General features: G+C 36.1%; 1 protein-coding gene across 3 annotated transcripts in view; it reads right to left on the bottom strand.

The window, feature by feature from the left end:
• dclk1a (doublecortin-like kinase 1a) overlaps positions 1-12,120 on the bottom strand; it is a 401,030-nt gene that overhangs the window by 30,940 nt on the left and 357,970 nt on the right. The window lies entirely within an intron of this gene.

Here is a 12,120-nt window from a genome sequence, read left to right on the forward strand (position 1 = left end):
GTCTAGGAGTCTATGCTGCTTTTCGTGATGACAGCCAACTGGAGCACGTGGGTTATCTTTTCATAAGGTTACTGGTTTTGAATGACAATTTAATGTCTGATTGCATACTTAGATCCTGGTGTTGCTGTTCTGGATAACTCTCTTACAATTTTGAAATTAACCACTGCAAGAATTTATCTGTTGATCACTCAAGGCTTGGCCCATGTCTTTAGGCCATTCCAAGAGTGAAAGGATCCCATCAACTTACCTTCAAGCATCCCTGAAGCTTGCAAACCCTTCCATCATGCAAAGGTGAATTTAACAGTCAATCTGTGTTCCCATCCTCACCGATGATGACCAACTTCAGACAGTGAGCACAAGAATGAGGTCACATTTACAGGAGAAAAAGTGAAGATTTTAGCATTTGTACTCTATGGGCAGGGTGAGCAGTCTGTTAATCTGGAAGTACACTACAGTAGAGTTTTTGGCCCGCCTAACTAAGAAGTGCTAGTTCAGGTATCTTGGATATCTAGTTAGGGCGTCCACACCCTGGGCATCTCCTATGAGAGGTATACCAAGCACAGCAATTAGGAAGATTCGCTGGAGGGATTATATGCCCCGGATGCACTGGGCATGCCTGGCAGTTCTCTGTGGAGTACCTGGGGACTAAAGCTACTGTAGTTACAGGGTGTTCTGGCCTGATTTACTATACTCGGACTGTGACCACCCTTAACTCTCACCAGGAAAAGGGGATAGAAATTGAGCGAGATGGAACCGATCTTGGTGGCAGTGCATCCGAGGCAGGAACCAACCCCAGATGAAGAGCCAGCTCATGGCTAAAATGGATGCAGTGGATACTTCTTTTAAGAGATAATGACTCCATAGTTAAGAGTTCAAATATTATAAAGTGATTTCTATAAATGAAGCTGGAAAAGCTTTTGACATCTGTATGCCATGTTTTCAATCTCTGGAATTATCTAAGCCTAAATTATCTATTCATTAACACTGACAATTATCATCAAACCACAACTTCTGTTTCCTATTTTTAAACCAAATAATTTCTGACAAGATGAACACCTGGAAATCAACAATGAAAATGTGTTTTTTTTTTCTTTTTTCCCTTCTGAGAGTTGTCAAAGATACATTTACATATTGTTGACAACATTTGCGGAAAAGAAAATTAATTCTTGAAAAAGAAAAATATTACACTTTTCTCATCAAATTGACAGAGCCCAGAATATGTACTCTGCAGTAGATTTTTACAACTGTGGTAGGCAAAACCCTAGTATTTTAAATATCCTTGTGTTGGAATGTGGGGTGACAGCTGGTAGATGACTGTACATACATTTACTGAACCTAAATGATGCAATGTTAAAATAACAGCGAATCTACCCAAGATGCATGACGTGCAAGACACAACCATTTTAGTTCATGATGGGATGCCAGCCCATTACAAGGCACAGCCATTCTCACTCGCACAGAGTTAATTTTAAGTGACCAAAGTTAATATGCAGCTCTTTGGAATTTGGTTGAAAAAAAAAATCAGAGTACCTGGGGAAAGGGTAAAGCAGGAAAAATGTGAACACACACACAAAATAACTACTGTCTACGCCATCCACTTTCTAAACACACAGTCAAATTCAGGGGCCTGGTGGGCCACTGCTGTTTCTGTCAACAATAGGCACACGTTAAGAACAAACCGTGGACTGGGTGCCAGTTTGACAAATCACTCACACACACACGCACAAACACAGAGTTAGAGTTGCTCATACTGACAACCTAAAGTGCATATCTTAGGGATGAGAGACGAAAACGAAAGAACCCTTAGTAAAAGCCACTATAGAGACGCTGGCAGAACATGAAACTCCATGCATCCAGGGACTGAGTTACAAGTAATTACCAATTGATTTGTGTATTCTGATTATCCAATTCAGTTCAATCACATACACAAACTTACTCACAAGATACCCTTTTGGAGTTATTAATTCATTTAACAAGTATATTAGGGGGGCGGCACGGTGGCGCAGTGGTAGCGCTGCTGCCTTGCAGTTAGGAGACCCGGGTTCACTTCACTTCACTGCGTGGAGTTTGCATGTTCTCCCCGTGTCTGCATGGGTTTCCTCCGGGCGCTCCGGTTTCCTCCCACAATCCCAAGACATGCAGGTTAGGTGGATTGGCGATTCTAAATTGGCCCTAGTGTGTGCTTGGTGTGTGGGTGTGTTTGTGTGTGTCCTGCGGTGGGTTGGCACCCTGCCCAGGATTGGTTCCTGCCTTGTGCCCTGTGTTGCCTGGGATTGGCTCCAGCAGACCCCCGTGACCCTGTATTCGGATTCAGTGGGTTAGAAAATGGATGGATGGATGGAAGTATATTAGGGAATAAGGCAGGAAACGACAGGCTCTGGTGAAAGCCATATGAACTGCAAAAGAATATACAAGCACCAGGCAGAAAGTGACTGGACTGGATTTTCAACCCTGATCCCTGGAGACTGGAGGCTGAAGTGCCAACCACTGCAATACCATACCTCCAACATTAATTTCATTTTTCTTTTGTAGCAATCACAGAATAATGCCAGGGTTCAATTTCACATTTCACTTGACATTCTTGTAAAGCCAGGAGCCTGATCTAGTGTAACTGGATAAGGTTTCTTTCAAGACAACCACCATACATATTGAGACACTTGTTTCAGGATTTCATTGTGATCATTTTGAGACGTTACTTAGCAGCTGTAATGATTTTTAGTCTTGTAATGTTCAGATATTCTTAAAATCATCAACTGTTGATGGTAATCATTGTCAATAATGCATATTCTACTCCATGACACAGTTTTTGGGATTGTTGGCATTTTTTCATTTCTTATCCCATAGGTAGGTTTTCATTTTTAGATTTCAGAAAGAGAGAGATAGAGTCAGACTAATGCCAGTGCATTTGCACACAGAGTGAGCAAAAGTACAAAGACAGCAATTTACAAGGTTATGTTCATTTTTTTTCTATAATAGATAGAAATTACTAAATCAAGTTTGAATATGTCTTGTGCCACACTATGGAAATGAATGGGTTGAGAAAATGAATGGATGGAAAACTGAAATTTTAACATTTTTGCAAGATGGACCGTTACTAAAGTTGTGTGGTTCAGATCATGACCTGGACAGAGCCTATGAGGATTTCACATATCATTACCATGTCTGTTATTTCTTAGGCTCTAACAGTTTACTAAAGACACACATGGTAGGTTAATTCTATGAATCTAAACAGACCTGTGTGAGTGTGCTGTAATTGTGGCTATGTATATCAGTGTGCCTTTAACTCCAAAGTTGTTCCCTGTCTGCAATGAATAACTGTGAGCTCACATCTCAGAATAAGTGGAATCGGAAAAGGAATGAATTTGTGCTCCATTTCTTGTAGAGAAAAGCCAAGCAAAATGACACCTTTTATTGGCTAACTAAGAAGATTACAATATGCAAGTTGAGGCAACTCAGGCCCCTTCTTCAGGCAAGATGTAATCTGCCTGAAGAAGGGGCCTGAGTTGCCTCGAAAGCTTGCATATTGTAATCTTCTTAGTTAGCCAATAAAAGGTGTCATTTTGCTTGGCTTTTCTCTACATTCATAATGGCTAACACGGTACAACAACCTAGTACTGCTCCATTTCTTTAAATTCTGTAAAGTGGCACTGTATTAAGTTCATTCATTCATTAGCATTCCTTGGTCCTAGGATTACTTCCTCTTCTTCAGCCCCGTTGATGACTTTTCTCATGTGCAGTCAAGCCAGGTCTGGAGGCGATGTGCTGGCTACATACTCGACAGATGAATGGAGCTGGATTTATGTCAGTGCCAAGGTTAGCAGATCCACATTTACAGTTCACTCCTTTTTCTTTGTTGATTGCCTGTCGAAGGTAAGTCATCCACAATGGATATGATTACACCACTAATCGATCGGAAGCAAACATTCTCCAGTACTTCCATATTGATGTAGCGTCCTGGTTTGAATCCTGTGCTCAGTTACTGTCTGTATGGAGTCTGCATGTTGGTGGTGCTTGTCCTCCAGATACTGCAGTCCCACATTCCAAATATGTCCCTGTAAGTTTAACTGGGGATTATAAATTGTCTCAGTTTGGGTGTGTGATTGGGCCTTGTGATAGATTAGCACCCATCCAGGGACACATCCTGCCTTAAGACAAATGCTTACTATGGTAGGTTCCATCCTAAATCTTTAAATGAGTTGAAAATGTTACAGTTAACTGGTAGAGAAGAGACAATCAATATAAACAAACAACTTAAGGCACAAGAAAATGGAAGAACGCCACATTTCTTTCTTGCTATTTTTTATAAGTTGGTGTCAGGAAGAACTGTTTTTTAAAACCCTGAATTTTTTCACTGAATAAATTACAATGAAATGTTTAAATCGATCCAGTCTGATCAAAAATAGAATATTCCTTTCTCTTTCACTAGTGAGTGGGGTTGACATTTTCTTCTTTATGAATGCTTAAGCACAAAAACCCCACATTTCTGTTTTTGTTCAGATCTGACTAAAAATTTCAGAATGACTGGGTGAACTAAAATTCAGTTTCCATGGAAACCACTTTAACTGGCGCTACTAATAATATCCAAGGCCCTGGTTTTTCAAATGACAATTCACTTGCATTTTTGCCCTCTAGAGACTTTCACAGAGTATTTTCCCTCCAGAATGATGCACTATGTAAGGTACTTACTTGTGAAATCTGGTATTCATATGTATACGTTAGACATGAAAGTTAGAAATTCTCTTTCTTAAAAGATGTATATTACCAGTGAGAATACTGAAAAGCACTAACAAACAAAGAGGAAGGGCAACTTTTTATAGTTTGGACTGAAGTGAAAAGCAAAGCACAGTAGGAGACACTTCTACTTACAACTTGCCGTTGAATGAATATGCAAATCAGGCATATACATTATTAAAACCTCCTCTCAGTATGCAGTACTTAGTGCTACAGCCTCAAAGCTACAGAGAGCTGGGCTCCAGTCTCAGCCCACTTGATTTGTCCCCATATCCCAAATGCATGTACTGTACTGCACATCAGGCTGACTTGTAACCCTAGGTTATCCAAATATGAATGGGTGTAGGTGTGTGTGTGTGTGTGTGTGTGTGTGTGTATTTGTGTGCCCCATGATGGACTGACATTTCATCCAATATTGTTTCCAGCCTTATAACCAACACTGCCAGGATAGGTTCCAGCACCCTGGGATTCAGGAGTAGAAAAAGCAGGTTCAGAAAATGAATAGATCGAAATAAGCTTTGTAAGGATGCTATAATGAGAATGCTCGGCAACAGACTGGCACCCCATCCAGGGTTGGCTTTCACCACTTGTCCAGTGCTGCCAGGGTAGGGCCTAGTCTCCCATGACTATAAAGAAGGCTTCAAAAGTATAGATGAACGTAGAAGTTTAAGTTGGAAAATGGAAATCAGTGAGATAATAGATCTCACAAATCCAGCGTCCTGGTTTCATTGAAGTTTCTAGGTCACTGTCTGTGTGGAGTTTAACATGTTTTTCCAATGACTATGTGAGTGTGCCCCCAGATATGCTGATTTTCCTCGCCCACATCAAAGACATTCAGGTTAGGTAAACTGGCAATTCTTTATTGTTGCAGTTGATATGTGCACAATTGGACCCGATCATACGCCCAATGCTGCAAGGACACACACTGACCCTTCTGTAATACTAAAAAGAATTCAGTAGGTTTTATTGACAGAGAGATTAAATGCATTTTGTATTCTAACGCAGATTTTTTTTTTCCCGCCTAACATATTCCTGCAAGGCAGACCCGGGCAACTTTTCTGGTTCCCATGGCAACAAACAGCCTTCTTCAACTTCGACAAAAATTAAAGAAAGGCAACAAAGTTCTAACCTTAACATAATTTACATGTCCAGAGCTGCAATCAAAGGAACACAATGTTCCAAGAGCACACAAACATATGCCTTACATACCTTAGAAAACTTGTTACTGACAGCATTGAGGTTATTTCACAAAAAAGGTTGAAAGGTGAAACTCCTACGCCACAAATGGCATTTTGATTTTTCTATAAACAAATATCATAAAGACACATTTCACATTGTTTTGATTTTTCACTTTGGAATATGCATCTTCCATCAACACCTTTTAATCATTATCTTGATGGCATTAATTAAAATTGTCTGTGAAGAAAAATATCATAGCATGCTGTATACTCATGGTTCACAACAAAGATCATTTTCTTAAGCACAATTATGTCTTAATTATTTCTGGCTAACACTTCTAAACTCATGGAGAGTATGATTAGGCAAGAACAAAAAACAAAACATTGTTCATCCAAGGACCTGAGATGCAATTTACACTTGAATAAATGGAGGAAACACCAGAATACAGTTAAGCCATTTATTTTTTATTATACAATAGTGGATTTGAAACATTGACTCAAATGTGAGCCACACAACTCAGTACTACCAACATGACTAAATGGAAATAAGGTATACAAAAAGCTCTACACAAACATTACAATTTATATTATATGCCAATACAATGAAAAGCTAACATCCAAAATTTGCAAACTTGGCTTTTTTGGTTAAATCTGGTAGCTCATCTGGTATTGCATCTAGTTTTACTTGTATCAATTCAAATTCTTATTTAAATAAAGAATGCTTTGCACATTTAAACAATTATATTATATATACTGTGTATGTATGTATGTATGTATATCTATATATATATATATATATATATATATATATATATATATATATATATATATATATATATATATATATATATATATAAAATGTCTTTAACAAAATAAACTTCAGTGGAGCTATCAGTTTTGGACTTCTGATTGTATTAATATTATGGTTTTAAAGCATTCAATAATTATTCATGGTTTGGGGACTTGAACTGAAATATTTTAATATGTACCTAGTAACTCATGTTAATTTGACTGAGTACATTAAAATATTTTAATTTATTGTAATCTGCTAGGATAAAAACCTTACAAAGAAGTCTAGAAAATATAAATATGTTAAAAAAAGGAAACAATTTAACAAATGACATTTTTATATAGCGTGGCTCACCAGCATGGAGAGTTTTCAGTTCTTAACAGAAATAACAGTCTGCTTTGGGGTGACTTACTTTCGTAAAAGAATCTGATGGCTATAAAATAACAGTCTAAAAATAAACATACAATGGTTGCCCAAACGAGTTGCACTTTGTATACATCTAAAGCCTATTCTACGCTATGATTAGCCTGAAATGGTCCACTGGCCTTAGAATATTCAAGTTTGTGTACATTAAGTTACATGTAAGCATGCCAACAATCACAAAACTTTGCAGAATGAGGGTATTCTGATTAGCTCTCCCATTATGAGACTGACGGTGAAAGGTCTTCACAGGTCGTCACTGGGGGTCCATCAATTTGAACTGGAGAGTAAAAGATAATCAATGAAATGGCATCATTTCAGATCTCTTCAGAAGTAGTAGTTTAAGGATATCCCTTCTGCAGTGAAAGCCATGGACACTTTTGTTGGGATTCAGAAGTGGTGATTTTGGTAGACATGATAATACTTAACTCAGATCTGTACGCTGAGATTTGCAAGAAGTTACAGAAGCATTTAAGCAGAACTTGACCTCACAAAAATGTTGCTAAAATTCATCTTTATCATAAAAATGAATGGCCACACCCAAGTCGAAAATACAGGGAGCACAAAACTTGGGAGGACTGTTTTTCTTCACTCACCCCTAGCTTAGAGAGATTCACACCTCTTTGGAGCCCCTAAGGATGCTATCCATGTGAAGAGACTAATGAGTACTGACAAGGTTACTGAGGAAGCAGCTACAAATGCAGGATTTGATTCAGACTGGACCAAGGAGGGAGTATATGCTCTTGACTGCGATTATGTATAAAAATAAGGTATGTAGCAAATGTATCCAGTTATCCTGTGTGTATATAAAGCAAATGAATAATAAATTACCAGCAATAAACAGCTTTGCAAAACTTTCTGGGCAACCATTGTGTACTGCCATTTTATAATACTGGATTGGGAATACATAATATCTTAAATTCCAAATAAAAAAAATCTAAATGGGCAGATATGGAGGAAGCAGGTTCAAAAAAAGATGACAAGATGGCTGGTGCATTGGCATTATATTCCAAAATCAATTACACTAGTTACCTATATGAACAAATCATCAAATGTGTGCTGAATATCAACCTGTGCTAGACCAGTGTTTCAGTATTTCTCTTTTTGTGAGTAGCACTATCATGGAAATGCTTGCCAAAATAATGAACTGTTCATATTCAGCCTACAAGATAGTGAATTTATATGTGACATTTATATACAAGTCTGAGAAATAATCACAGCATGAAAACAAATAACACTTGTGTAAAGACGACATGATAGTATCGAGTGTAATGAGGTACATGCCTTTTTTTCAATATAGAAACATGACTGCAGCTTTTATGGTTGAGCATGTTATAAAGTAACCATGGAACTTATTGATTTCATATTTTATCGTACTGGAAGAATTGGGTTCAGGAAAACATTAAAGGAAACAGGATTTAGGATCCATTGATGATTCTGTTCAAATGATTTCCTTTACTTTTCAGTGAAAACAATATTTTAGCCACCATACTGTACTAAAGAGATTTACTTAGTAGGTGACAGGTTAAGGTAATGTTTGCTTATCATATATTCAGGTTGCAAAAGAGATCAAAATAACAGATGGGAAAAATATTTGGACTCAAAATAAAAATAGGCTAAATTAAATACATAAACAGAATGTAACCAATTATCATAGTTGTTCTGAATATGATCAATCAGTTTTTTTTATAATCTTATTGTCCTTAGTCAAGTTCTAACAGCTATGTATGATCAAATATGCTCTGCACAAGTTGTTTGTATAGCACAACAATTAGTCCTACAGGATACATTTGTGATGCAAATTATTTGATTTTTAAACTTTGTCTGTAGAAAATATTTGGAATCCTGTGTAATTAGGAATGATTTACTTGGCATTAACCATTATCAAGAAGACATTACAGTAGTGTATGTCAACCGCATAATTACCAGTGGTAAAAATTCAATGTGTTTTAATTATGTATTCTGCATAGTAAAAATTATAAAAAATAATGATAATGTCTCATTTCTCTGGCTACTTCATCTATGCATCAGTTTGTGAACCTGCTTACATTAACTGTTACATTAACTGTCTGTTAACATAGTCAATTAAATTGATTCTTATACAACAGAAACCCTGGGCATTTCTTTGTTTTGGTTTTTTCAAATACTGAATATAATTATTCTTTAATCGTCTTCAGAAATATTAATTTCAATCCAAAGCCTATATCCAGAGCCTATACTGGTTACAAAGAAGGTACGTACCCTGGACTATGCACTGGTCTTGAAATAATAGAACAGCATACTTAAATATTACTTCTTTATATTTATGCTAATGTATTTACAAATCGTTAAAGTATGCAAATACAATAAAACATATTTGTCCTGTGGTAAATAAAAAACGTTATGTTTTTGAGTCATCAAAATGCTCAAATATAGTTTACTAAATACATTAGCAGGTCATGACATAGAATGACATTCATCTAGTGAATATAGTCAAAATAATTTAAACAAAACTTTAAAATTCAACCTCATAGATCAGTAAATGTAAAAAGTGCAAAGCAATTCAAACAATGGATTACATAATTTGAGCTCATTATTAATTTTGAAAACTAATTACAGTATATGATGAACACCTTTACATGACTTCATAATGATTAATTGATTTAAACCATGTGTCGCCATTGTCAGTCAAAAATTTCTAACGTTTCCACTATTGTCCAATGGACTGTACTAACATTTATGCAAACTACAAAGGATATGCTTAATATGAAAATGAATTGGACAGTTGGCAGCCACTTCTCTTTAGGAGAGACAAAGTTTGGAGAAGCCCTAAACCTCAGTGCTCCATGTGAACAAGAGGCTGCAGTGGGGTGAAGTCAGAGGAGGAGGAGGAGGAAGGAATGAATGCTTTTAAACACTTGTCAAACTCTTGGAGGGCCGCAGGTGCTGCAGACTTCTGTTCCAACCACTTTCATAGTTAGTGATCATCTACTGCTGCTAACTAAACCACTATCTTTTAATTTTAAATTGCTTACATTTTAAGTTTCACAAACCTTGCTTCCAGTAGACAAATAATAATGAGATGCAAAGAGAACCATCAGGTGACCAGGAAGCTTGACACCATTTATATCTTTGGGTCCCTTATACAGTATTTGTTTCAATAAAATATTTGAAAAGAATAAAACAGTGATCTGAGAAAAATAATCTGTTCTGATTTGTCCTGGGTCACAAAACATGTGACATTACTTCCAGAAAAGAATTTTGTAAATGTCTGCTATGTTGGAGTGAGTCCACATGTGATTACGAACTGTGAAAAATGATTTCTTAATATGAAACTTTCTGCAGCAACAAAGCCAGTCTCCCAGAAACATATCTTAATACCCCTAAGGTAGGTGGTCACCTGTAGCTTACTTTGCATCTCAAATTTTTTCTTAACAAGTAGCAAATTAATAAAACATTTAAAGGAGTTTGTAAGCAAAATAAAATTAAGGAAAAATAAGTCTATTACAATAGCAGCAGCAATTGGTTACTAATTAAGTAAGTGACTGGAATGAAAATCTGCAGCCAGAGTGCCCCCCAGGATCGGAGCTTGACACCCTGGCATGAAACATGAAGGTATAAAGAGTTGAGTTCAGCTACTAAATTTGGGATTCACTGTAGAAAGGGATATTAAATTAACAATTAAATGTAACACATGACCTTACAGATTGAATGATGTGTGACTTGTGTACCATATAACTGTGTGTAGAATGTTACACATATCGTTCATTTTATTCAGGTACATGTCTTAATATGCTATTACACTATACCAGTAAATTTATTTTATGCGAGATATACAAGCACATTTATCTATGAAAACTTATATTTCTGTAAAAATTCCTATGTCAAGCAAAAGAACAATCAAATTTTGTAATTAACCCTTTCAGTATAAGCAGTCAGGTTTCTTCTCAAGGACAGTCTAATTTGGAGGTTCCTATATATTCACCTAAATGTCTAAATTCAAAATATTCCAACTTGACAAGTCCTTATTAATCTACTGAGGACAAATTAAACTGATATCTAAAAGCATTAAAGACAACTGATATGATTATAAAACAGTAACACTAGTGTAAAAGCAATGGCCTACTTTCTCACTTGACAATGTATGTAATGTAAAGCAAATCAAATTAAACTATTTTAAAAAGAATTAAGAAGTGTACTATAGAACAAAATGTCAATATTTTGAAAAACTTGCACAAAAATGGAAAAAAAAATTACAAATCAATTAATAAGGAACAGTTTGAAAGCAGCAAACTGAAATCGGATAAAAAGAATAACAAAGGACTTTTTATCTCATTTCACACAGAATGGCAAAATGAGACAAAAAATGATGCGGTTTAAAGAAAGTGCAATACATGCAGATGAAGAGAATAATAGAACTGATTTATTGAGCAAAATAATTTCAAGGATCAGTTGCTCATCCTTTTTTTTTTTTTCTTGAATTCAGTGTACTGCTTTTAACAATATATGAATATTCCTCAAAGAATATTTGCAAAACAACATCATTAATTAAAAGCTTGGCATGCAACATGGAAACCAGAAAGAAAGAAGCATGAGAAGAAGTTAAAACCTTATTGAAAAAGATTTGTGGCATTAGGCAGAAATGGAGCAATCAAACCCTGAAGTGATTTAGTTTGTGTGAAAAGAGCCAAGAAAGAGGTTTAATGGAATCATTGAAAACGCATTTCACAAGTACAATACTTGTTACTCTAGTTTAAACAGTATATTCTATTGCTTATGTTTTGATCATTTGCTTTTGTTGTAAAGGTAGTAGAAACATTACTTCAATGTACTTATACTTTTCCCTGAAAATGTCCAGAGAACGTTAAGATAAGACGGCTATTCAGAAATGATCCAGCAGTTCTGACTTAAACGTCAACTTCAGTTTAGCTTCAAAGTTATTGTCACATCTACAGAGTACACTGTTGCATGTCTGACCAACATGTAACAACTCATGATCCAAAAAGATCACCATCAGTCAAT

This window comes from Polypterus senegalus, chromosome 2 (assembly GCF_016835505.1).
Source record: "Polypterus senegalus isolate Bchr_013 chromosome 2, ASM1683550v1, whole genome shotgun sequence".
NCBI lineage: Eukaryota > Metazoa > Chordata > Cladistia > Polypteriformes > Polypteridae > Polypterus > Polypterus senegalus.